Source organism: Acanthopagrus latus, chromosome 21 (assembly GCF_904848185.1).
Source record: "Acanthopagrus latus isolate v.2019 chromosome 21, fAcaLat1.1, whole genome shotgun sequence".
NCBI lineage: Eukaryota > Metazoa > Chordata > Actinopteri > Spariformes > Sparidae > Acanthopagrus > Acanthopagrus latus.
The window spans coordinates 2,178,128-2,204,051 of NC_051059.1; the positions used below are offsets into that span (position 1 = coordinate 2,178,128).

At 39.7% G+C, this 25,924-nt stretch overlaps 1 protein-coding gene across 8 annotated transcripts in view; it reads left to right on the forward strand.

Moving 5' to 3' along the window:
• Positions 1–25,924, forward strand: part of LOC119011321 (disks large-associated protein 1-like) — a 115,320-nt gene that overhangs the window by 20,675 nt on the left and 68,721 nt on the right. For 7 of the 8 annotated variants that reach the window (XM_037084335.1, XM_037084334.1, XM_037084337.1 and 4 more), the window contains exon 2: positions 14,851–14,939. The exons of the other annotated variant lie outside the window; for it this stretch is intronic. The gene's annotated coding sequence lies outside the window, so the exon portion shown is untranslated. The remainder of the gene's footprint in view (positions 1–14,850; positions 14,940–25,924) is intronic. 8 annotated transcript variants of the gene reach the window in all.

Below are 25,924 nucleotides of genomic sequence, written 5' to 3' on the forward strand. Positions count from 1 at the left end.
GGCATAATCCCTCACTTGATGTGTGTTATCATGACACAGGTAGTACTAGTAACAATACATAGTTTGGTCTTGGCCACTATTCACAAACTGTGAAATATGCGCCACTGGAGGTACGTAAGCTTCCTCAATTGGTACCTGGAAGAATCCCAGAAATGTAATTTAGAATAAGTTTTGTTTTTAATTACAATGTTTTCTTTCAGCCTTCTATGTAGTTGTAGCACAAAACAGCTGAATTGAGTGTACCTATGCTACTGTATTTTAATCTCAGTCATAATTTAAAAAGTTGAACATTTTGAGAAACACTGATTGTGGTGATTTAATTACCACTGAGCCTTAATTAGCTGTACTATCTACTAACATGCCACAACATACCTGAATGCCAGGGTTGTCGGTCAGTAAGAAACAGCTTGACCAACTCTTCGTTGTCCTTCCACTCTCTTATCATCCACTCGATTGCCCGTTGGGAACAGCCCTTCTCACGTCAGCTCCACCCAAACTCTTATTGTGTTGACAGCTGTGTGCTGAGCTAGGCGACATCTTCAGTTCATTTAGATTAACAAATCAATGCAGACACAAACTAAACCAAAATTATTGAAGGGATGAAGGGATTTATTGTTCAAGGATTCAGGGATTTAATGCTGATTATTTGTTACATGCAAGGAGATTCAAAGTAAAATGTGCAGTAAAATGAAGTTGATGGTCAGTTACTGTGCGAGATCATCCAAGTAATTAACATAAAGAAAACAGTAGAAAAAAAATGAAGCCTGTAGAATAAAATAATGTTAAAGTAGATGTAGTGGTAGAGTGCAAAAAGATAAAGAATGTATTAAACAATAAACAGAATGCTTAAACAATAGATCGATTGGAAATTATTTAGAGACTTCTTCAAAAACATAAAGTTTGTGACATACTAGCAAAATGCTTTTTCTTTTATTTATTCGTTTTGGTATCTCTATTATGAATTTTCTCATTACTAATTATTCTTATAATGTAGATGACCATGCACTGTGCACTATCAGTAAATGTCTGTCGCAATTTCCTTGAAGCCCATATTTAGTTTCTGTCTCTGTGTAAAACAAAGATAATTAGTTTACAATTTAATAAAAACATAGAGAACATTCCTCAACTGGTTCCCTGTCATCCAGGTCATGATAATTGCAAGGTGCTGTATCGTAGGCAACTGGACTTGTTTTAGTTTGATGAAGATGTTTCAGCTCTCATCCAAGAGGCTTCAGTTCTAACTAACTGGAGGGGAGTTGCAGGCTTTTAAACTCTGTGTGGGAGAGTCCTTGCAAGGACACGTGAGCTCTGAGTTTCACAGTTGTTAGGGCCATTTGTGGGTCGTTGGTCAAACCAGCCTTCATGTGGGTTGCCAGGCCTACGTGAGCCCAGGTGTGTATAGTTGTTAAGCTGTCTGGGGAGAAAGCTCAGTACTGCATTGTAGGTGGGTGATAAGTAATGTCATAGGCCACCTCCTCTGTTCAAAGATGGTTATTCCAGTTTGACATGGATGGATTCTTTTACTCCTCTTTCAAACCATCTGTCTTCTCCAGCAAATCCACTCCTTGTAGAAACCTCACCCAAAGAGTGGTTAGAGTTTCTGCCTTCCACCCCACCCCCTCTCCAAGTGAGTCAGTGTCTTGCTTGTCTAATTGCTGGGGAGAAGCTCTGTTTTAAACTGTCATAAACAAATTTGTATCCATTTTAAGGCCATCCTTTATGTATCCTTTATGCTTCACTTTTAGATACTTGCTATTTTATATGTTTTACCTGGGTGAGTTTTTTCATATTCAGACCTTAGGATCTTTCGGTTTATGTTATCACTTACACTTGGGTGAGTGATACATCTGTCATACCCTAACCCTAAACCGCAACTGTTATGGCTGTGAGTGGTTCGGAGTGTGAATCCCACCACCTTACAGTTTTAAAGTTGAAGGATACATGACAGAGTTCAGAGAGAAAGACATGCTCATCCTGGAGTTTTCCATTGTTGCCTCGATCAAAGATAGACACACTGATGATATGTTTTTATATTTAACAAAATTAGCAAATCTCTCAAATGTCTTAAACTGGCCAAAAAAATTCAAAGAATAAGTGGAGTATGAATCTGTCAAATCATTTAATGCCAGCTTTGACGACTCAACAGTTTTTTGGAGTCTGTGAGTCTGACACTTCAAGTGGTATGAGGGAAATACTGAGATACATTACCCAGCCCTGACTCAATGGATGTAGACTTACTCTTCTCCCTGCTGCTATATATTTGTATGTATAACTGTATTGCTTAGCACATGACAATCTTGCGCTGGTACTACTGTCACTGTCTAGCTACTCAATGCAAGACATACGTGAAATATTATGCCTTAAAATCGGAAAGTCACAGTAGACTCACTATTGTTTTTTCCCTGACACTACATTTCTGTTAGCTATTGTGATAATACAAAGATAAAATAGCCCCAAAAAGCATTTTTATGCCTAGACTGTCATTATAAAAGACACTTCTGTAAAACTGATGACACCAAGAACTACGAACACTCGCAATTTTGACTCTCTCTATCATGAATTGTCATTCCATGGAGGTTTAATATTTGCAAAACTGCAAGATGAGAAGAGCTATTTAAAAATCAATGACATCATCCCTATGTTAGGTCTATGGGCCTTGCAGAGATTCAGACATGTTAATGCTAGGCTCACCCCCTCATGTGCAAAGCAATTTCCCCCGTTTGAATCCTGGGTTCAGTGCCGCCCAAGAACATTGTGATTAGTTTAGAAATACAAACAAGGCAGAGCATTTTTATTCATTTAGTCTCTACAAGTGTGAGAGCTGCTGTGGCACTATGGACACTGCAGGCTGGGGACTACATGCTACGGCAGCTGACCACCAGAATCTGCTGTTATATGATTTCTGTCATATATTTGTTCTAGCGTGCATCCCTCAGCCAAGATTTTATCAAAGCCTCAAATAAGAAGCATGACAGAAAAGAAATGTGGGATCTTGCATATCCTGCAGGATAATAAAGTTCTTCATATGCTGTTTTGTAGTTTTCAGACGACCTTGTTTAAGTCAAGTTGACAGTGTTTTGCCGGTTTTGTGTTTCAGGCAATTGAGCTCAATCTTTTTTGTGGCATATTTTGTGTTGAGATGTTTTGGCTGAGGGCAGGGATTTAAATGGTTTAATGGATTATCATATTAAACCACTGAGATGATTAGCTCCCAAAAGCGCAGCAGTCCCCTTCCTACTCATAAATAACACAAAACCCCCTGTTCACTGTCTGAAGCATATTCCTCTCTGCTACACCATGAACAAGCCTCTGACACCAAACACAAAAAACAACTTCATCTGGAGCCAAGGTCAGAATTACTGAAAAACTGAGTGTCTGTGTATAATGGTGTGTGTGTCATGTGGACTGCATTTAAGGCTAAACATTACTATTACAGTGCACTGATTTGGGGCCACCACACCATTATAAATATGGCCTAGTTTTCTTTCATTTCTTTTCTCCCAGTTTGTCTCAGCCATGCAATACAAGGATATAAAGAGTTGATGTGAAATTGTCAGCCATCAGAGACTTTACCTTTCTTTTTATGTCATGGTATCTCTCTGGTATCTGCTATTATTACCCTGTCTGCTGTGTTAGAAGTCACTGAGCGGGACAGTTGGATTTTTGTATTTGCATTAATTTGAAGAAGTTTGTTGATGTATCACAGAGCAGACCAATTACTTGTTGATAAGATAAAATTGTGATACGGACAGGGACAATTTTGAAATCATCAGTCCCACAGTTTATTCTGATGACCTGAGAATAAGACTCAAAAGTCACCATCTTACTTTAACATTTTATAGTATTTTATAGTATTGTCCACAAAATAAAAATAAAACATTTTAAAATTCAAACTCACTCAAAAGACTTGGGTATAAAAGAATATGGGTACCATTAGGGTCGGATGCCATTTGCATTTGAACTGATGGAAGTTCTGATACTGTTACCTTGAATTCAGTGGTACGTTTTTTGGTACTTTAATCTGTTTGTAATTAAAACTAAATTAAACCTCTTGAATTTCCTCCGGGATCAATAAAGTATCTATCTATCTATCTATCTATCTATCTATCTATCTATCTATCTATCTATCTATCTATCTATCTATCTATCTATCTATCTATCTATCTATCTAAAGTCATTTAAGTTCTAAACAGTTAAATCATTCACTTCCAGAGACAATAATGAGTCATATTTCCAGTCACAATACACATCACATGACAGTCTCCCTACATTTTATTCTGCTAGCATCTCTTGCTATTTCTGTAAAATGAAATACTTTAAGAAGTAAACTGCTACATTGCATCAATCTAGTGCTATAGGAATAAATATAATAGAAAACATGAAGATGTATATAGTTGCCCTCTCCTGGCAGGCAACGTCTCCACTATGGGGTGCTTCATTTGAAACCTATTGGGAATTTTGAGTTTGTGTTTTGACCCCTTGAGCTTGCTGTAGTGGCTCAGTGTTACAGTGTTACAGCAGCAGATTGAGCTACTAGTGTGAAGAAAGCAGTCATAAGTTCATTTAAAGATCATATTAAAAATAGTGTATGCCTGTAAACATGAGCACACATATTATTGTATGTGAAGAATGTGAACTGAAGTAGATCACTTGTAAATATAATTTTGCTAACCACTGTTAACCACTGTTTCAGGAATCAGAGAAATCGTGCTGTAATATTTTCTTTTAGACAGTATGTGGTTCATACACTGTTGGTGGTCAGACATAATATTAAACATAGTGTCTCAGCAAACTAAACAGCATGTTGGTAAGGTAGTCAGTGGCTGAGCACTGGTGAGACGTCTCATTCTGTCTTTTTTTAATGTGAACTGGTACTCTGTAATATTGATGTTATTCTGTCTGTAGCCCTAAAAGTACCAAGTTTGATACCCAAACCTATGTACCTATAGTAGGTCTTTGTAAGTCTTGTCTGTGTTCTTGTTGGCTTGTAAGATGTCATCAGTCATGGCCAAAATATCCTCCAAATTTAATGCCCACATTTAATCAAGATCAGTATGAAAACTCTGCAGAGAATCCAAACTAGACCTTTGCGTACATACAAATGGAGAATACCTAACGGTGTGCAATTTACTTTGATAAATCTCTAATCAACTTTGACACGTGTGCATGTGGATGAACCCCTTGTGCTGCCCTCTCCACACACACATATAACCATGGATGGTCAATGCGTGTTATGAATGGTAATGCATGGAAAATGAGTCGATGATCGCGAAAACATGGCCACAACCAAGAGGAAGACAAGGAAAATGACTTTTTTGACACAGAAAATGAGGGGTTTGTTGGTGAGGTGGAGGTTATAAAACCCATGTTATTCATCCTTTTATTCACTCGTCCTCTCGCAGTGCAAAGAAAGTACAAGACTTAACACACAACTGGCACTGCAGTATTTAATCCTTGATTACACTTTTTTTCTTGATGGCTTCATTTCCAGGCTTCGCAGATATATATATACATGTATGTATGTATGTATATAAATGTGTATATATATATATATATATATATCCATATGTGCACCTGTATGCGCCCGAGAGCACAGCTGTGCTCACTGCAGTGATTTTACTCAAAGCAAACAATATGGAAAGTATAAATAGTATAAAATCATACTTGGTGATATATGTATAGTATTCATTCTTTAAACCTCATTTGTCATAACCTGAGATTTCTACAACTGCGATTATGTGTGTGCAAGTGAAAGATGCATTTATGTGTAGAACAATGCCTTTCACATTTCATTTCTACAATCTGGCTTTTATTGAACACTTTGCCATCGTTGTTGCCAATTCCACCCATGCCTCCAAAATTGTATGTACATTTGGGTCAAAGTTTCTGTAAATGCACACACATTTCCAAGCCCAGTAGTTTTTTTTTTTTTTTTTTTAAATCCCTGTGTATGCTTAGAAAGTGGCACACACAAATTCCAAGCCCTTTTTTTCGTGTGCAAGCTTCATAAATGAGGCTCCAGAAGAGTTCTTATTCTGCCCATTTCATCTGGGATGCTTTAGAAGCTGAGTTGGTTCTGAACATGTGGTAGGCAAGTATCCCAGCATGCATTGTCCTTCGACCAACAGTGAGGCAGAGGATATGTGTCATACTTTTTTTTTTTTCAATTACTGTTTTTGTAGTTCTCCAGAGCCAATCTGAATGAACAGTATCAGTATCAGGGTAGATTCAGATTGATAATAGATGATACAAATGTACCTAAATCAGATCTTTTCTCTTCTTTACTGCCTGTATGTACTGAGCTGTACTGTCAGTTTTGCTGCTCTGTTCTCCTTAAGACAGTTTTTAAGCATTTGCTGCATATCCATTAGAAAATTAGTGTATGTTAATGTGAGAAATGATTTGGCTGCACTGGTCCTTGATTCTAGGCTCAGACACTAACGTTGGCAGTATACATGGATTTTTCCATGAGCTTCAATATTAACAAATTCAATATCACACCCCTGTGTTTGTCATTAGAACAGGGCAGCGTGCTAAATATTCAGTTAGCGGCTTCTACTTTTCAGATTTTTCAGATTTTGATATCCCTGGTTAAAATCAGATACAACTGTCTCTTTTGCCAAGTGTCTGCAATCTAAGATCACTTGTGATGAAAGAAGCTCCATTCTGTTACTCCACTGGTCAGCCACAAGTTTTTCTGTAGACTAATAAGTCCAATGGAGGGATCCGTCTTCTAAATTTCAGGAGTCACATTCTCCCAGTTCATCTGTCACTCATATCATATTCAATTTGAACTTACAGACTTAATATTTTTGGACCAGGACCATCACAATTTGGATGAAGTGTCAGATTTATTTTCTACAGCTGTTATTTTAATCCTTCAGATTCTGCACACATTACGTTACAGATAGATTTAGGTCTCAGATCACATCTGTGCTCAATAAATTTGAACATCAAATTCCAAATCTCATGAAACTATTTGTGTCTGGCCGCAACTCTTCTTGGTCTGCTTCATGTGAGAAAGTTGTGAAAATGTAGATCAGATGATGCTGTCAGCAGTGTTTTGCTGTCTGCTACCTGAAGACTTTCAGTTTACTGTTAGGGAGAAAGGAAGTAACCGGAAAATATTCACATCATAAGAAGCTGGTTTTAGAGAATTTGCACTTTTCTTCTCCAAAAATCATACTTCATAAATAATTTAACAGACAACATCTAATCATGTTACTGTTAAAGTTTTAAAATGTAGTTTCAAACGTTTAAGCAGAGAAATTAATGTGTTTATACTGTGTATCACATTAATATTTACTGGAAGATATAGCCCCACATTTATAGAGATGTATACATCTCTGTAAATGATGGGTTATATCTGCTAGCAGAGCGCTTGGTAAATAACTGGTAACACTGCGTGAGGGAATTAACAGTTTTTAGCAAAGTATTTAAATAGAGCTTAGGTTGATACAAGAGCTTCAGTTCCTTCTTGGTAAAGAAGCCACAGCCATTGTCAAGGTTGTGATGAGACGTCCATTTCACACAACATAATGGGTTGATGCCTTAAGCCATGTTGTGAATGCCCAGAAAAATCTAACTAGTTCTTCTGTGTGAAAGTACTTCATGACCAAACCAACAAATGGAAAAAAAATATATATTGATGTGCAACTGTATCAATTAATTAATGAGTAAAGGCCTTCAGAGTAGAAATGTGTTATAGCCAACTTGTCTGAAAGTAGTGTTTTAATTACACTGCTGTGTTGTATAACAGCACTGTGGACTTTTAGGTCCTTACAGATCTTTACAGATTACAGTAAACATTAATAAACGTATAAATGAAACTGCGAGACAACCAAACAGTGACAGTGTGGTCTGTGATATTAGATGTTGTTTTATTGTAAATAATTATTACAGCGAGTTCATCATGTGTATCTATTCCTGCATCTCAACAATGTGGTCCCCATTGTATATAAAACAGACTGCATGTTCTCAACTTGTCAGCTCTAAATATACTAGTATAACACTGGTTCAAATTCTAACTGAGGAGGGCCTCATGTTTCACATTGTAATGTTCTAACACCAGACCACAGGTCATACTTAAAACCTACTTGCAATAGATAAAAGCTCAAGAAAACCATAATGTATTTTTAAAATAGCAAAGCATGGCTTTAATATGTAAAATAAGCTGTTTATGATGGAGCTTGCTTACAGTCGGCTGTTTGAAGTGCAGCAGCTCTGATCCTTTTTATCACACAGGAAATGTGCCTATATACGTCTCCTAAACACACGTCTGCCATTCACACAGCAAAAGCTGCCATTTTTAATGAGCCTGTTTCCAGGCAACAACTTCATCAGGTTTCCACCAGAGGAAAAAAACTTTATAGGACCCCTGGGTGTCATTTCACATCATCAGCTGTGGGACAAATCTTAGACAGTTAACAAATTAATCTATGAAACACAGGAGCTAGGAATTGCTAATTTATAGACAATTAAGCACCTGCTGTTTTCTTGTGTGTCTGTGTGCGCATCTGTATGTTTACACTAAGGGGCTATGACTATGGCGCATGGCGAATGGAGGAGATCCTTAGCTAGCACAGCCTCCTTTAAATTCAAATCAAAAAGTTCTGACTGCTGACTGGTTCCCACTGCATTCCCAACTTTGCAGGTGCTGCTTAAATTGATTTAAATTGAAGGCAGAAAAGGAAAGAAGAGAGACTAAAATCCAAATGGAAAGATAATTTTTCAAACATGAATTAAAAGGCTTTAGTACTGAATGCATAGTGTTATAAAGGTAGACAGGAAATGTATTATTATTTTTTAAAATGGCATGGGTAAAGAAGCTGCTCTGTAGTCTGGTGGTATGGCAGCAGATACTTCTACATGTTTTTGCAGATGGCAGCAGGGTGAACATACGGGTGGGTGTTGTCATTTGCTGAGACATCTCACTTCACTGATGTCAGTATTGTAGGTCTGTGTTTTTTCAGACTTGTGTCACCCTTTTCTGCTGGATTTCCAGCTTTAGCTTCTTTAGCTAAATCCTGTGAAGTTTCTAGAGAGCTTGGTGATAAATAGAGCAGAGGACAGTATTACAGCAATGAACCTTATGCAGGGCTCCAGCTACCAATCACTGTCATTTATGTCGAACCTTTCTTTTAGAGGACCAGTCAAAGAATTGTCACATCGTTGTGTACCTGAAATGATTTATATTTATATGAATGCTAACTTTATCTAATATTTCTTTTGGCCCTTTGGCTTTATTGACAGAATAGTTGAAGATATGACAGGAAACAGGTTGAGAGAGAGGGCTGCAAAGGGCCCCAGGCCGGGACAGAGCCTCTGTGTATGGGAAGCCTGCTCTACCAACTGAGCTAAATGCCTCATGCATACAAGTTCACAGGCAGCACTACAAACGTGTTTTGTTATTTTCAGTAAATGGCTGAATCAATAAGATGTAACAAATACTCATCATAATGTCCCAAAATGTAAGGTAATGTCCAAATAGGAAATCCAAAATCCACTGACATCAATTGTATGTCATTTGTAGTATAGAACACTGAAAAAACTAATTCCTAACATTCTGGGTTTTTTGCTAAGAGTCTGCAACTTTTTTGATAGCCGCTTAGATTCTATATAACTGGGTAAGGAGGAAGTATTATCCACAGAGTGTCATTAAGGATGCCGGTGGCAGGATGAGGTCAGTCAATGATTTTAATCTTCATTCAGATAAAATACAGTATGACTGAACGCTCCCACTTCATTCACCTTGAAGGGGCACTACGTAGTTTTGAAGAATAAATTAAAACTCAGATTTTTATTTTAACATAATTAATGAGGTAATAATACAAACTCATGAATCTTTTTTTTTTTTTTTTTTTTCCCCCGCGAATGATAAACAAGCTGTTCTTGGGGGAAATTAAGGTCCCAGGACGCCGTTTGAACAGATGGCAGGGTCCGCCAAATATCAACAAAGTGAAACAGTGTGAATCGTGTTGTCCTTTTGAGGTCAGTTTGTTTATTCTATCATGAAAACAAAGAGTGTTTGATTATTAAGTTCATTTAAGGGTTAGGAAGAAAAGTCAGTCAGTGAAGATCTTTTTCTTCTCATTAACATTTCTGACCCAATATTGCAGAGAGACTCCTTGAGTGAATGAGTGACTGTGGGTGTGGGGTATACTTACGAATACTCTCCACTATACCTTATCATATAGTAATTCTTTATAAACTTGAATGTAGGCAGTCGACAGGCTAGCTTAACACATTACCATTACATTGATGCTAATTATCGAGAATGTTCTTAAGCTAGGTGATATGCATTCAATTTGTTTTGAATGAAACATAAAAACGCACCACGGGATCTGGAAGCTCATGAACTGACTGAGTCTGTTCACCTTGACTGCCTGCCTGCCTGCCTGCTCTCAAGCAAACTGGCTAATTCATTATGGTAATTAGGGGTGCTGTGAACTGTCACATTTCGTAAGCACCGCAGCCGCTTCTTGGTCCTGTCACTTTAGCACACAGCTGTTTTTGACAGTGTTTGACAAGGTGTCATTTCGGCCAACTGGTTTCTGCTCTTATCCTCTGTAGCCCAGTGGTAATCTTTAAAGTGAATCAGACTTTGGTGATCCACCACGAGGTTGACATTTGTGGTTTTCAGTGAAGTCTGTTGCCATTCCATTTAGTTCACATATAAATGTTCCCCTCAAAACGAATTGTAAAAGCTTTTATGATCCTCTTACTTTTCCTCTAGCTAAGGGCTAAAGTATTAGTATTAGGTCATATTGTGATAAACATTGACTACTGGTACTTTCACTAAATAGTAATAAAGATTTTTGATAAAAATCATCAGTGGATATGGATATACAGCTATTGAGTGGGACAGTTCACAATTATAAAAAAAGTAGAACAATCTGACTATGAAATCACTTTACCGCAATAAGCCTTTAAGACAGGAAAAGACAAGATTTTTGACATATCATCACAAACTAAAACCAAAATCCGATACCAATAGTGTAATATCATTATGATTATATAGCATTGATATTCACTGATCAGGCATAAATTTATGACCACTGACAGGTGAAGTGAATAACACTGATTATCTCTTCATCATGGCACCTGTTAGTGGGTGGTATATTTGGCAGCAAGTGAACATGCTGTCATCCCTAGAAGCAGAACAAATGGGCAAGTGTAAGTATTTGAGCGAGTTTGACAAGGGCTAAATTGTGATGGCGAGACGACCGGGTAAGAGCATCTCCAAACGTGCAGCTGTGGGGTGTTCCTGGTCTGCAATGGTCGGTAGTGGCCAGTGTTTTTCTCTACTTGGACAATATCCTTATCGCCAGCACACCCAGAGTGGAACACATGTCCCACCTCTGGACTTTTTTCGAACGGCTCAGCCAGCACTTTGCCAGTTTGGAATGTCCAGCATCGACTTCCTTGGACACCATGTCACTAATGACGGGGCTGTCCCCCTACTGTTGAAGGTTCACACCATCATGACCTCTCCACAAAGTTCCTCTCCCGGTCTATTGCAGGGGCCATCCACTTAGGGATTGACTACACTCACATGGCAGCAGACCAAGCCGCCGAATAGGACGTGTGGGCCTTCAGGACGTGCAGGCCTGGCAGTCACCGAGCTGCAATTGGAGGACGTGGCCTCGATTGAGCCAACACCACACCGCTGTGTGATGTTTCCACAGGTCAGCCATGGCCTGTTGTCCCTGTCAGAAATTTTCGAAGCTGTGTATGGCCTCTCTCACCCAGGCAAGCAACCTTCTCAAAAACTGGTTAGTTTGTCTGGCACGACCTCAAGAAAGGCACAAGGGCTTTGGCTTACCCCTGCATGGACTGCCAATGCGCTGAATTGAACCACCATACCAAGGCCCCCCCTGGCACAGTTCTCCATGCCTGAGAGGAGGTTCAACCACATTAACATAGACCGGGTGGGACCCCTGCCACCCTTCTACTGTTTCACATATTTCCTCATCATAGTAGACTGGGCCACATGGTGGCTGGAAGCTGTCCCGCTGTCCTCAATGATGTCCTTTGAGGTAGCGTAGGCTTTCATTGCCACCCTGGTTGCCGGTTTGGCACCCCATCTGACCTCTTCTTTGACAGGGGCCCACAGTTCAAATCAGAGCTCTGGAATGCAGTCACAGGGAGCCTAGCAGTCAAACTCCACTGCACCACCGCCAACCACCCACAGGTTAATGGGCTGTGTGGGCTGTTGTACATCTCCAGGTCACAGGGGATTTCGTCCCCAACACCACGCCTCCTTGGTTGGCAACACATTAATAGACATTGCAGTGACTTACAACATATGCATCGGAAGAAATTTGGCAAAATTTAATAGATTTTCTTAATTATAGACCTGTAGCCCATATTCTTGCCTCCTCAGTCAAACACATGCCGATGTCAAACTCTTGCTACTAAAGGAAGCATGCAGCAGAGTGCCTTGTGTTAGCTGCCTTGAGCAACAGACAGCTGACAGGAAGCAGGTCGAATTTGTCTTCAAAATAAGAGCTTTACATTGCAGTTTAGAACTGGGTTCCTAACGTGGGGCTTTTAATTCCTAGCGTGGGGCTTTTAATTTTTGAACGTAGTGACCGTTACTAGCTTGCCACTACAACAACGAGCTGACAGCTAGAGACAGAGGAGACGCGAGTCTCTCCCAGATCGCAGCGGCTTTCCAGTTGCCCATCTTGACATACGCGGAGGAAGTCATGAACTGCTATCCTATCCATCTTCACCATAATGTAACACCAGAGCACTACTGGTTACGCTCACCATGCCTCGCAGTCACATTATGCCTGTTTAGAAGCACATTGAAAAGGGTCCGCAGCATAGCGTTCCGTACGTTGTGTAATCAAATTCACCGGTATGGCGGTGTATTAAAAATTCATATCATAACGAAAATATACACTGGTATTCGGTGTGAACTGGTATACCGCCCAGCACTACTACCTCACACAGCTGTAAGACCCCCACAGTTTCCCCAACACCTGTTCTGCAGAGCTGTTATGGAGCTGCCCTCAACATGTTGATATTATCATTTTATTCCTGTTTGGTGAATTCTGGGGGGACGTTTGTAAAGGACTTGACAGACATACTTCACCACAATCTGGGTAGTTTCAAGAGTCAATGTGTAACCATGACAACGTAGGGTTGGGAGGGGCGAGGTGTGTCAGCAGTTTTTCCACAGTTATAGTTCTTGTGTGTAGATAAACGGCTGAGAGGTGCCGTCAAAAAGAGAAGTTATTCTGTAACCTCCTGTTATCCACAACTTCTACATATAACCTTTAATAAAACCTCTGTGAACATTATTTTCATTGGTTAAACTCCTTTGGTTTACGGTGAACAACTCATACTCTATTGAATCAATATTTTGCTTCTCAGACACAACATTAGGATGGCTGAAGTGTAAAAGTATATACAATTCAAGTTACAGGAAAGGACACCTTTTCCTGCCCTTAAAACCTTGTCTGTGGTAATATTGTTGGCACTGCTGTTGCAATGAGTGTTAGCAACATTGTTATTGTTAGCAGTGTGGCTACTGTCAAATGCAAAATCTAATCATAAGAATCCAAATTTGACCTAGAAACACTGATCTCAGTGCTATGACAAGGCAGAGTAAAACACCCTGTTGTATGAATAAGTAGGAAGGTTTTCTTACTTGCTGATTTAGCGCCCTTCATCGTGTGAATGCCTGTCTATACCTCAATTTTTTTCATTCTCCTTCTTTACCTTCTTTGCCCCCTCCTTCAGCGGGATTCTTTTATTTTTACAGTGTAGAGATTCCACGGTTATTCCAGTTGTACCACCCAAACCTGGGGATAGTGACTGGGTAAAACAATGCCAGACTGGCTTCCTCTGTTTTTCATTTTTTTTTTTTTTTAAATTCTGCTCTGTGGCATACTGAATAATATAAGTCCAGGTTAATAGGGAGCCAGTCTGTCTGGGGTCTTTTATGTACAGTATCTATCAGTATTTACTTCACACTGATAACTTAAACCAAAAAAGTTGCCTGTTGCCAGTTTAAGTATTCAACACCTATGGCAATCAAAGTACCCCAGTTTTTTCCCCAGAGACTGCAGTGTTTCTGCAGTGTATCACCACAACAATGACCCAATTGGTCAGTCATTCAAAGAACATGCTGACCTTGAGTGACAATCTTCAAATGGAGGACTTTGTTGTTACCCTCAAATAAATCTTCGCAAAATCTTAACCATTACCATAATCGTTCCCAACCCTAGTAAAGTAGTTAAGTCACATAAACTTAACTTCACCTTAATCAAATGGAGAAATGAATAAGGACATGTCTACTATTTTTTGAATAACAGTAACACAGGCCAATAGACAACTGACTTTGTCTATAAAGGACACTTTAAAGGACACTGTATGTGTATGGGTGGATGACAAGTCCTTACTAATTAAATTGCTGTAGGAGAAAACTTGTAGGATTTGATGTCCTTTTATTTCCTTTACACCTTACCTGTGCCTGATCAGACAGAGATCCTAGATAGCAAAATTGTAGACAGAAAAAACACGTCCAAGTCAGGGCCACAGCTTATTCTACCCTAGTGGACTGGATCTGGACCGGACTTAGTCTAGTTCTGGTTTATTTGGTTTGCTCTTGGCTGACCTCTGGCCATGCTTTGGCAGCTTGGGGGTGGCCATAGCATGGCCTGGAGCGGACCGCCCGAGTGTTGTCATTCTATTAGGTAAATGTTGCTATCTGGGATGTGAGAATGTAAGAGGACAGCTCTGATCTGAAAAGAGTAATTCATATATGTAACTGTTGTAACTGTGTGTCTGTGTCTTTCTGTGTTTGTGTGTATGTGTGCACATTTTGTCTTTTCCTAGACAACTGGAGTTAATGTGAGACCAGTTTTACAGAGATGTCAATCCCTTCCAGTTAGCGACAACTCTGCAATGATGGGGATTTAAAGGAGGTGAGTGAGCATGGACTGTAACTCACTATCTGACTCTCTAATTACTAAACTTGATTTCATTTTCACTACTTTCATGACATTTTTCCAATTTAATTCATAGACAATGCACTCCACTCCTGTTTTTCTTAATTTCCAATCCCTCTACATCATGTTTGATAGGAAGGGAAACAGCAGTATATGTCAAACAGCACATTGTACCAAAACCAACAATATATTATATGTATTATGCTGTCCTATGGTGATACAGAAATAAATTTGCTATCTTTTTGCTGGGTGAAGTTTTGGCTTCTCCTGGTTCAAGCAAACGAAACACTCTCATTTTCAATCCACACCAGGTCCTGCAGTCTTCTGTCCAAGCTCCATTTCAATTTTGCAAACAAGGTGGCGCACCGTGTGCTACTGTTTGTAATACCACAGCCTCTCCCTTCACTTTTGACCTGCAGCTTGGACACAAGACATTGGAACTTTTTACCTCCAAATTCCACCTGATCTGTGTTCTGTCCGTCTGTCTCAGATGTGGAGCTGAATATGTGTGTACTGCTGCATTTCATGTCTACTGCAGCTCTGGCACTCCAGACCCTTCTGCAGCAGATGCACAATACTTTTATTTTTGCCGGATACCAGAGCATGACGCATCAATTGAGCCAGATTCAGCACAAAGCAGACAGGAAGTAATACACCTAAACAACATCAAAACACCACCCTTCCTCTACTCCTTTGGTTGGGAACACTAATCCTTTGTCTGTTTGTTTTTGTGTTTATAACACGTACATGCATAATTGGGATCGTGCGTGATTCTGTAATTATCACAGGAACTCCTCGGTCTCGCCACTCCAGCTGTCTGGCGGTGCTGCGCCGTGCTGCACTCAAAACGGAGCCGGTGGATGTTGACGGACGAGGCAGCACTGAGCCGCTCCGCAACGCACAGCGTTTATCAGTGGTCAAACTATAACCTATATTGTACAAATACTGCCACTAGCCAACTGCTAAACATTCCTTCTGCTCAGATCCTGTCTGCTCTGAGCGCAGCCTATGTCTCTCTCTCTCTCTTGCTTAACCACACACTAACACAATCATATGTGTAAGTGTTAACACAGAAGTTAACACATGTCTAAATGAAAACTGCACACTGCACAGATAGATTGGCTGCTGCTTGATGCTTTAAAAATCACAAAAAAGAAGGAAAGGCTTCGGTGTCTTCCTTTCTTGCCCACAGGCTGTATCCACTTTCTCATGTGGAACAAACTGTCACTTACACTGCTACCAGTTAAATAAAAAGCGAGCCATATACATTTCTCATTTTTATTTTTTATTTCCCACTGTGTCAGACTTTGACTTCTGTATATCGTTACACCCCTAATCAGGAGTCTGTCCGAATAGAGCCACTGACTGACCAAGTGACAGTGAAGGTTGGTTGACAGACTCATGGTGATTAACACAATGTGTACTGGTATACTTTAGTGTGCCAGCACTGGGCAAGAGCTGAAGCTTCTAACCGAGTCTGTTAAGCAGCCCCATCCAAATCCAAGTATACTAGTCATGAAAGTAACAGCCAGCATGCAGTGTTTTAGGAAGGTGTTGTTCCTCCACAATCCTCCAGAACAGCCTCAGTGCTGCTTGTTGGTGATGCTGCGTTCTTTTTGTTTCTACACTCAGTTATTTGGCTTTTTTTCCGTAAAATGTTTCTGTAAATGAGTCTTTGTGGCCAGTGCTGGCTTACATTTAAACAGTGGATGTATTGTTAAGTCTTTGATTAACCCCTTAATCCATCTGAGATACACAAATGGCTCTAATATGAATGATTAGTTGCTGCAGAAATACTGTAAAAATAACCCGGAAACATGCATTCCAAAGTAATCAGTCTGTCATGTATTTTGAGGAATATGACAGGGGAAGATAGGCGTTAAAGATATGATTCACGCTTCTTTCACAGTCAGCTGGTCGTTTTGGTCCCCACCTCCTTCACACATCCCACCACTGAGCTGTTCCTTTCTATCTGTCTCTTTATTGCAGGCTTCACAGGCATGCACAAACCCAGGATTTAATTTCTGAGTAAGACTGAGCAGCTCTGCGAGCTCTGCAGAAACGAAGCAGGTACCGAGATACAGAGAGAGAGAGACACAGGGAGAAGCAGGTTAAGCCCACGCTCTTCTCTTCTCAAGCCTGCTCGAAAGGCTGAGTTGAATCATAACAGTCAGTGGGCGAAAAGAAAGAGAAAAAAAATCCTCTCCACGCAGATTCTGACGTACATCTCTAGTCGATTGGGGGTCGTATGGATGGGATGATTGGAGAAAAGGGAAGGAGTGAAAGATGGAGAGGGAGTTGTTGTTCGCCTCCAGCAGTGCTTAGTCTGTCCCTCTCCCTCTCTCTATGGGATTTTAATGGCTGTTTTGTTTCCTCATAAAATCTATCCAGCTGGATGAAATCCTCACGCCTTTCTTCAGTACACAAGTACACACACAAGCTCAGATAGAAAGACTTACGTCAACGAATTGACGGTTTATAGCAAATTGCTCTCTAGTTAGATTTGTCGGTAAAGAGAGAGCTTTCAAATAATCCAAGCAGCAAGATGGACAAAGTAATCCCTCCATCATTGCCTGGATATCTGAAAACATACAGGACAGTACATGGACATTAATTCAAAGTTGTCATTTAATAACACCATGGAATTCTGCAAAGCATCCTTGACTTTTCCTCCACCACTTTGTCTGATGATCTTTTTACATGTGGCAAGAGCAGTTCACTTAAGTAACATTAATATCTGTTGCATTTAATTCCATTTAAATCTTCCTCAGTTTAGTGTTTGTATAAGGAACTGTTAAAGGGAGCCTTTCCTGTGATGTGGTATTGTGGTTGTTCGCATATCACGTACTTCACTAAAGATGTGAAGATTGTTAGTCATCCAGGTCATGATATATCTAAGTGCTATATGGAAGCAACTGGACCAGCCTTAGTTCCTTGGAACGGCACCAGGCTTTTTATCTCTTTCTAAAGTGGTGCTTGACCAATATGTGTGTGTGCAGGGGTTACTTTGTTAGGAGTTACTTTATTAAGAAGTATTCATCTTTTCAATTAGCGCAAATATGGCAAAACGATACAGTTGTGATGTTGGTGTTAATCAAACAGCAATTTTTTAATGTCGCTGGAATGACACCGCTACTTTGAACTTTTCCAATTTTTTTCCAATTTTCCATTTTTGACTAGATGCTGGTTTGAGCCTACTTGATTTTGTCTTTTTACCAGAGTTGATATTAAAAACCTGATCAGAACCAGTATGTAGTTTGGTCACAGTGTTAATTTCCTGGTTAGCAAATGTTAATAAAAAAAAGATCCACGTTGGATTTAAGTTGAAATTAGCTTGGGGCCACTGCTGGTATTGTCATCATATAGGAGGGCCACTGCAGTGCTCAAGTACTACAAGAAAGTGCAATATTTTTGAAAATGTAGATTTTTCCCTCCCATTATTAACACAATTATATAAAAATGCAAACAGCAGTTTGAATACATCTTTATATGATCAGTTTTTAAGTAAGTGCAGATTTTTTCACAACTCTTAAATTACTTATTGAAACTGTGCACTGAACTAATAAACTAGACACCTGGGTGCACTTTGCTCATAGTCTTCTTCATATTTAAAAGACAAAAAATGTTGCCGTGGAAATTTAGGTTCCATTTGTTACACGATGGTTGAGTTTACACCCATTACATTACTTGCCCACCTCTTCCACCATCATTTTACTTAAATGATGTAATAAACATAATACATTTACTTAAAAACATCCATTATCTGACAACAGATGTTACAATTACAAACTGCAGTGCAGAGTAACAGGAGTCACATTTAACTTTTAGCGTGGAGAGTTGGCAATATTTAAGCTCAGTCATAATAGAGAAACCAAGTGTAGTATAAATTAGTGTGAAACAACAGAAACATTATTCCGTAATAAAAAATTATGGAGTTCTGGGCCACTGCTTAATTTCCAGCTTGTCAGATCTTAGGTAAAGATTTCCTACCAACTGACTCACAATAAAATTTATTTCTGGGTGACCAGGGAAAATCCACATGTTCCCAGTCAGGGTTGGTTTTGTCTACGTTGCTCAAATTTGTAATTCCATCCTTGTTTAATATTCCTGGAGGTCAATTAACTGCAGTGAAGATGAAGTAGTTCCTCAGCTGACTAGATTGACCAGTATGGCACTGGGACCTGAAGACTCGCATTGAAAGTTACGGAATGAGGCTTAGTGTATTTTAATAGATATGTTGCATAATGCAGCTGTAAGCCATTTCCTCTTCTTCACGTAAGCTGAATCTGACAAGTGAAGTACTAAGCAACCATGGCTTCTCCGTGGATCCACCTCACCTTGGCTTTCCTTCTCCGTGTAAAGCGTCAGCATTCATAATGTTGTGCACAAGTTCAGACCTTGTGAGAGATGTAGTGTTATAAATATCTGAGAGCAGATGTAGAGGATTCAGACAGCACCAACCGTCCTCCAATACAGCTGGTTACAGTAGCAATAGAGGCATTGATTTTGTCCTCCATTCAAACACAAGTCATATTCTAAAGACCAAAATTTGATGTAGTATTGTAAAGTCAAGCTTTGTTAGCTCTAGTTAACACACTTGATCTTCTTCAGAAGCCCACTTAAAGGGCATATACAGAAAAAAGGAAAGGAACAAAGGCTTAGATCAAGTAACTTTCACACACACGGTCCATCTCAGTGAAGTATTAGGTGGGTTTGTCAAAAGTTATACAGCAAAATAACTATTTGTTAAGCAAAGATATAGCATCCTAACCAGACAATGACAACCGGATCACCAGATTAAGTGTTGGCAATGCAAGCAAACCACATATAAGTTGAAACACTTAGCTTATAGTCTGGTTAGTTTTTAGTGTCATAAACCACGTGGTTAGAGAAGATCATGTTGTGGCTTAATTTACCAGTCTTTGTTCCCACAAACCTGGCTGAAAATTGTTTTCCGAGATATCCTTAAAAAATATCCTGTGGTTTCTGGCTTATAGATGATAATAATGCTGTTTGCGATCACTGGTGTGAAAGTCTGCTCACATGTCGCCATGTTTGCGCTTCCTGATTTTCTTTCGTATGTCAGCGCCTCCATGGACACAAAAAGAATACAAGTGGATCTAGAGAGAGCGCCCCTCATATTTTAGTCTACCATTCACCGGTAATATGAATAATATGTTACCAGCCAGCTACCATATAGTTTCCTGTTTCAAAAATGGATGGGCCCAATCCAATCACTGCCTAATGTGCATTATGTCAGCAGTCAGCAGGAGTGTGTATTGGTGCATGTCTTGTAGGGAAAAGGGAAAGAGAATACTATAGTCCTTCATCTCGTTTTTCTCTGGTCATTAAGCACTGATTTCAAAATAAGTTTTATGTAAGGGTCATCTTCCCAGTGATGAAACAGTTATTTGAGCAGGATGTGAAGTTGGATCAACTCTTTTCTTGTGCATCAGTATCATGGCACATATTCAGACATCAAGTGTTTGTTAGGAAAAGCCACCTGCCTGTTCTGTTTAAAGACAGAGATTTCTGTGGTGCTGACTGAAAATACATTTTTAGCTTCCAAAGGACAATTCGTTCAGTATGTGCATGTGTGAGTGTGTTTGTGTGTGTGTGTCTACGTAGGTGTAACTGGAAGGACAGCGCTAAATGATGCAGGAGGTATAATGAGTGTTCTCCATTTAAAATTTCTGTTCTGTCATGTCTGTTTCACATACTGCTGTGGTTACCATGGTGATACATCCCTCTTCTTTTTGGTAATGTGTACGGCAAAGAGAGACAGAGAGAGAGACAAGTGAAGTGAGGAGAAAATGCACGGATCCAAGAAACATGTACACGCACATGTGTACGCACGCACTCACGCACACACACACACACATACAGTATGTGGTGTGTTTTAATGTTTTTCATTCCCAGTCAGTAGTCACATGATGGCTTGTTTGCCTTATGATGCAATTGAGTGGGAAATCCTGAAGATTTAAAAAAAAACAAAAAAAAACAACCAATTGAATTAGACTAAATATTTAGATTATTGAGACAAGTTCACGTCAGCAAGATTGTACTGGTAGCATCATTTACTGCAGGTTTTACTATTGTGTTTACATGCAATCGGCAGACCTGAAGAATGCTGGTCAGTCCTTCTGTCCAGCCATCAAACACCAGATTAATGGATCTCCAAATGACTTCAGATGTTTTTGCTGCCCCCTGACCTTTCTGTGGTGCTGCCCTGAGCTACTACATTCTGATCTGCGAACATTGTGCAGCTCCACAGGAGCAGTTAAGGTTAAGGGCCTTGCTCAAGGGCACATCATGGGTGGTATTGAGGAAGGGGCGAAAGCGCTGCCTTTCATTTCATTTTCCCCACCCAGTCTCAGGATTGAACCTTCAACCCTCTAGTCACAAGTTCACTTCTCTAACCTTTATCCCACTACTGCTGCCCAAGATTGACTGAATGACTATAGTAAACATTAAACATCACACTCTCTCTGCAGATCAGGCCTTCAATCATAAAAAGCAGTGTTTCCACCTGAAATGTTGTTAGTGAGCGAGTTGGAGCAGCAACTTGTCACTTAGATGAGAACAGCTGGTCCACCTTACAGGTCATTCCACCTTAAATGAGCCAGGGTCAAAGTTGTGCCTTACCCACTTCACTTGAGTCATTTGCAAACAAGACAAGGGGACTTGGCTTGATGACTTTGAGTAGCATTTATTCAATGACAAACAGCCTACCACATTACTGCAAACTTCTTTCATTCTCTCAAGTGAATGTGTCAACTCCACTTTTGGGGGTGATGTGTTATAAAGTAATTCATTACTGTAATCATGTTACATTAGTTTGTAATACAGTAATGTAACGCCTAAGTGTCACAAAATTCAGTAACATCAAAGTTTTTCTGCAATTTCATGTAAGCTTGGCAACTACTGATCCTTTTCTGAAATCCATGAAATCCATCACAATGTTACTGACTAGTGCACCTGTGGTGAGGCTCTTTAGCATGGGCTCACAGATCATCAAACAGTCTGTTTGGAGATGCCTCCTCATTACGTATTAGCACTGCATTAGTGAGAAACATGTCAAACAAGCTGAATTAGTGTACCATTGTCACCATACTGCTGTAGTGACTATTGTCTGGTGAGTCACTTGGTCGATTTTGTTTGAGTGTGTTTGCCCCTTTCCAAGCACTTCATATGCCATTCAAACATGTTTGTCCTGTCATCATCATTTTCCTCTCATCATTATCTATATATAGATATATTACACTGAGGAAAGTAAAATTTGTAAGTAATTTGTGTCATGCATTATTTCACAGGTTGTAAATAGATAAAGTGTAATGCATAAGATGGTAAGATGTTACTGATTCTGCAAGTCTCAGACTGTCAGGCAGGGAGTTCCAGAGCTGAGGGGCCTTGACTGGCCCAGCCTCCTTTAGTCCTGAGCAGGGACTCAGGAACAACCAGCAGAGCCCTGCCAGATGATCTGAGGCTGCACCCTGGCTCATAGGGGAGTGGCATGTCAGCAATGTAGCTGGGGGCTGAACCATGAAGTGCTTTAAAATTGATCAGTAAAATATTAAAATCAATTCTAAAACTGATTTGCAGCCAGTGAAGAAAGGCTAAAACAGGGCTGATATGCTCTTGTCTTCTAGTATTTGTTAAAAGCCGGGCAGCTGCGTTTTGTACCAGCTGAAGGCCTGAGATGGCTTTTTTGCTCAACCCTGAATACAATGCATTACAATAATGTAGCCAAGAAGAAGCACAAGCATGGATGACCTTCTCGAGATCAGGCTGCGAGAGAAAAGACCTGATCTTTGAGATGCTCCTTAAATGATAGATACATGACTGAACAACATTTGTTATTTGTTTTTCAAAAGAAAGTTTGCTGTCAAATATCACACCCAGGTGGCTGTAGGTTTGACATTTCAAGACAGGAATCTAAGATGATTCTGTAAAATGGGGATGGACTTTGGGGGACCGAAGATAATTATTTCCGATTTGTTTTTGTTTAGCTGGAGAAGGTTTGGGACATCCAGCAATTTATATCTGACAGACGGCATAAAAGATGATTAAGATTGCCACCCTCACCAGTTTTTAATGGGACATAAATTTGTGTGTCATCTGCATAACAATGTTACTGGATGTTGTGTTTGTTTATGAAATATCCCAGTGGTGGCATGTACATACAGAATAACAATGGGCCAAGGATGGAGCCTTGGGGAACACCACAGGTCTAAGGGGCCACTGATGAGGAGGCATTGCCCATAGCTACTGAGAAAGACCTGGCTGATAAGTAAGATTTGAACCATTTTAGGGTAGTATCCCTGATGCCAACCCACTTCTCAAGGCAATGCAGTAGGATGGAATGATCCACAGTGTCAAATGCAGAGCTCAAATCCAGAAGAATTAAAATTGAACAATCACCAGCATCAGCTGTAAGTAAAAAGTCATTTGTTACTTTGATTAGAGCAGATTCAGTACTATGGTGTCCATGGAGACCTGATTTTTCAAAGACATCATAAGTACTCATAAAAGAATTAAACTCTAAGTAAAGAGTCTTCTCTACAACTTTTGATAAAAATGGTAATTTAGAAATAGGTTAACTTTTTTTAAAAAAATCAATAGGGTCAAGGCTCGTTTTTTTAAGAAGTGGGTGCACTACTGCATGCTTAAGGCAGGAGGGAACACAGCCAGTGGACAGAGAGCTATTTACAATCAATAAAAAAGTGGGACCAACACTGTTAAAAACCTCTTTGAGAAATCTTGCAGGCATAAAATCTAAAGGACTTGATGATGGCTTTAATTTGGCTATTATGTCCTTTAAAGTGCACAGTGAAAGGTGCTGAAAGTTACTGAGCAAGGCAGATTTGGTGATGGTACTCATTGATTTGATTGCCTTGCATCCGAGGACATAAACCTTTTCAAATATGTAACAAAACAAACTATTTAACAAAACAACAAAACAGATATAGTGAACAGATATTACATCGGACAGTATGTTCAGCTGCAGTATGTAACGGCAGAAACAGCAGCAGCAGTTTGTGCAAAGCCAGTGCTAATGAGACCATAGTGCTGCAGCTAATTAAAAATACTGATCTGTGTGGGTTGTCACTCTTATCAGTCACCTCAGCTACTGATATCATGTAACTCATCATAGTTTAACAAAAAATAATTTGTAACATTTCGGTTCATCGTCAGCCTCCACTCAAACAAATTACCTGAGGTCAACTCAGGAGACTATGACTAAAAACTTTTTGTCCCACCAATGTCCCTCGTTGTCAACCAACTCCATTTCTTTGTGTGTAGTTGTGTATAAAAAACATAGCATCCATGTGGAATTCTTAATTGATCATTAAATATCTTCTATATCTGTTAATACAGCAGTGGGAGCTGTGTTATCATACAGTGGGACCACATTCTACTACTTAATTTAGTCTATCAATACGAGCACTATTTTGTAATCTTATAATATCGCTACAGTGACACAGCACCTATTTAGTGGTTTCAGTGACTTTACACACTTGATATTGTTTAAACCCTAGAATTTCACCAGTTTTATGTGTGTTGTGGAATATCTCTGTTGTGTATTTGCACTGTGCTGCCTCGTCCTCAACACTCACTGGCTCCGTCTTGAGTCCAACACGGTTCAGCACTTTCAGACTGGCAGATCAGAGATGAACTGAATATGCATCTGGTGGAAATTGGGGGCAACATCACTGTAGTAATTTAAATAGTCCCACCGAGAAATTGCTGTCTCAATATTGTATTTATATCTCATAACTTAATTCAAATTAATCTTAAGTTTCTGTCTATAGCTACTGACAAGGGAGTTTATGATGTTTTTGATAAAAAAAAGTCATTAAATTATCTGTGGGAGCAGTAAACAGATTTGTTTGTAGTGAGCTGTTACATTTGGCCATGCACTAAAACTGACACTGTAGGCAGATCATTCATAACAACCCCACTCCTAGACCCCTTTACCACACATGGCTGTGTGTAGCTGGGGTGTGTTTTAGTATTAACAGCCACAAGTGTCTACACACATTTGCACTGGTCCAGTCTGACCCCCCTGCTGCCATCTGGTAAAATATACAAGTATTGCCTGCTGCACCACCAGACCACAGAGCAGCATCATTCCTCAGGCTGTGAAACTCCTGAACTCATCCTTTACATTACACCATAAAAGGTTTTGTTTGTAGCACAAAGGGACTACAACTTGTATTTGGATGTACAGCCCTGTGTTGTAGATGGACAAATTAATGAACCTTGAACCTTGATCTGGTTTACTGAAGTGAAGTTAGAGCCCTCTGTCTTGTTAGGTTGTGTTTGCATTCCGCTTTGTATTTTTGCTGATGGCTTGAATAATCAAATATGGATGTAACACAGGTAAAACATAACTTCCCAGAGGCTAAACTGTTACCCACCTTGGCTATCCCAGGCTAATGCAAGGACAGCTACAGAAGACAAAGCCATTGCAGGAGGGTTTACGGGAAAATAGATCAAACCAGCAAAGAGAGATCAGAGGGAGAAAGAGAGTCCTCTAAGTGTTGTCCATGACTAGAGACTATTACACCACACATTAAGTCCCATCCTGCTCAATTATAGCCTGAATCACACTGAGATGTGTTCTAATCTGGACTCTCTGTGTGTGTGTGTGTGTGTGTGTGTGTGTGTGTGTGTGTGTGTGTGTGTATGTGTCTGTAGCCCCCATAGACTTTTTATACCTCCAAAAAAGTGGCAAGCTCTGGTACAAGCAAAACGAAGAGAAGTGTAATATTGTTCATTTGCATATACAGTACAACCACTATTATAGTGTACAAAATTAGTTGAAAATTGGCAAGTGTATGACACTTTTATTTATTGACTAACTAGAACCATCAGCCTCACCATTTAAAGAGATGGCTACATCTTTAAAAATGAAACGGCAACATTTCTGATGTTAAACGAATACAGTGTGTTATGAT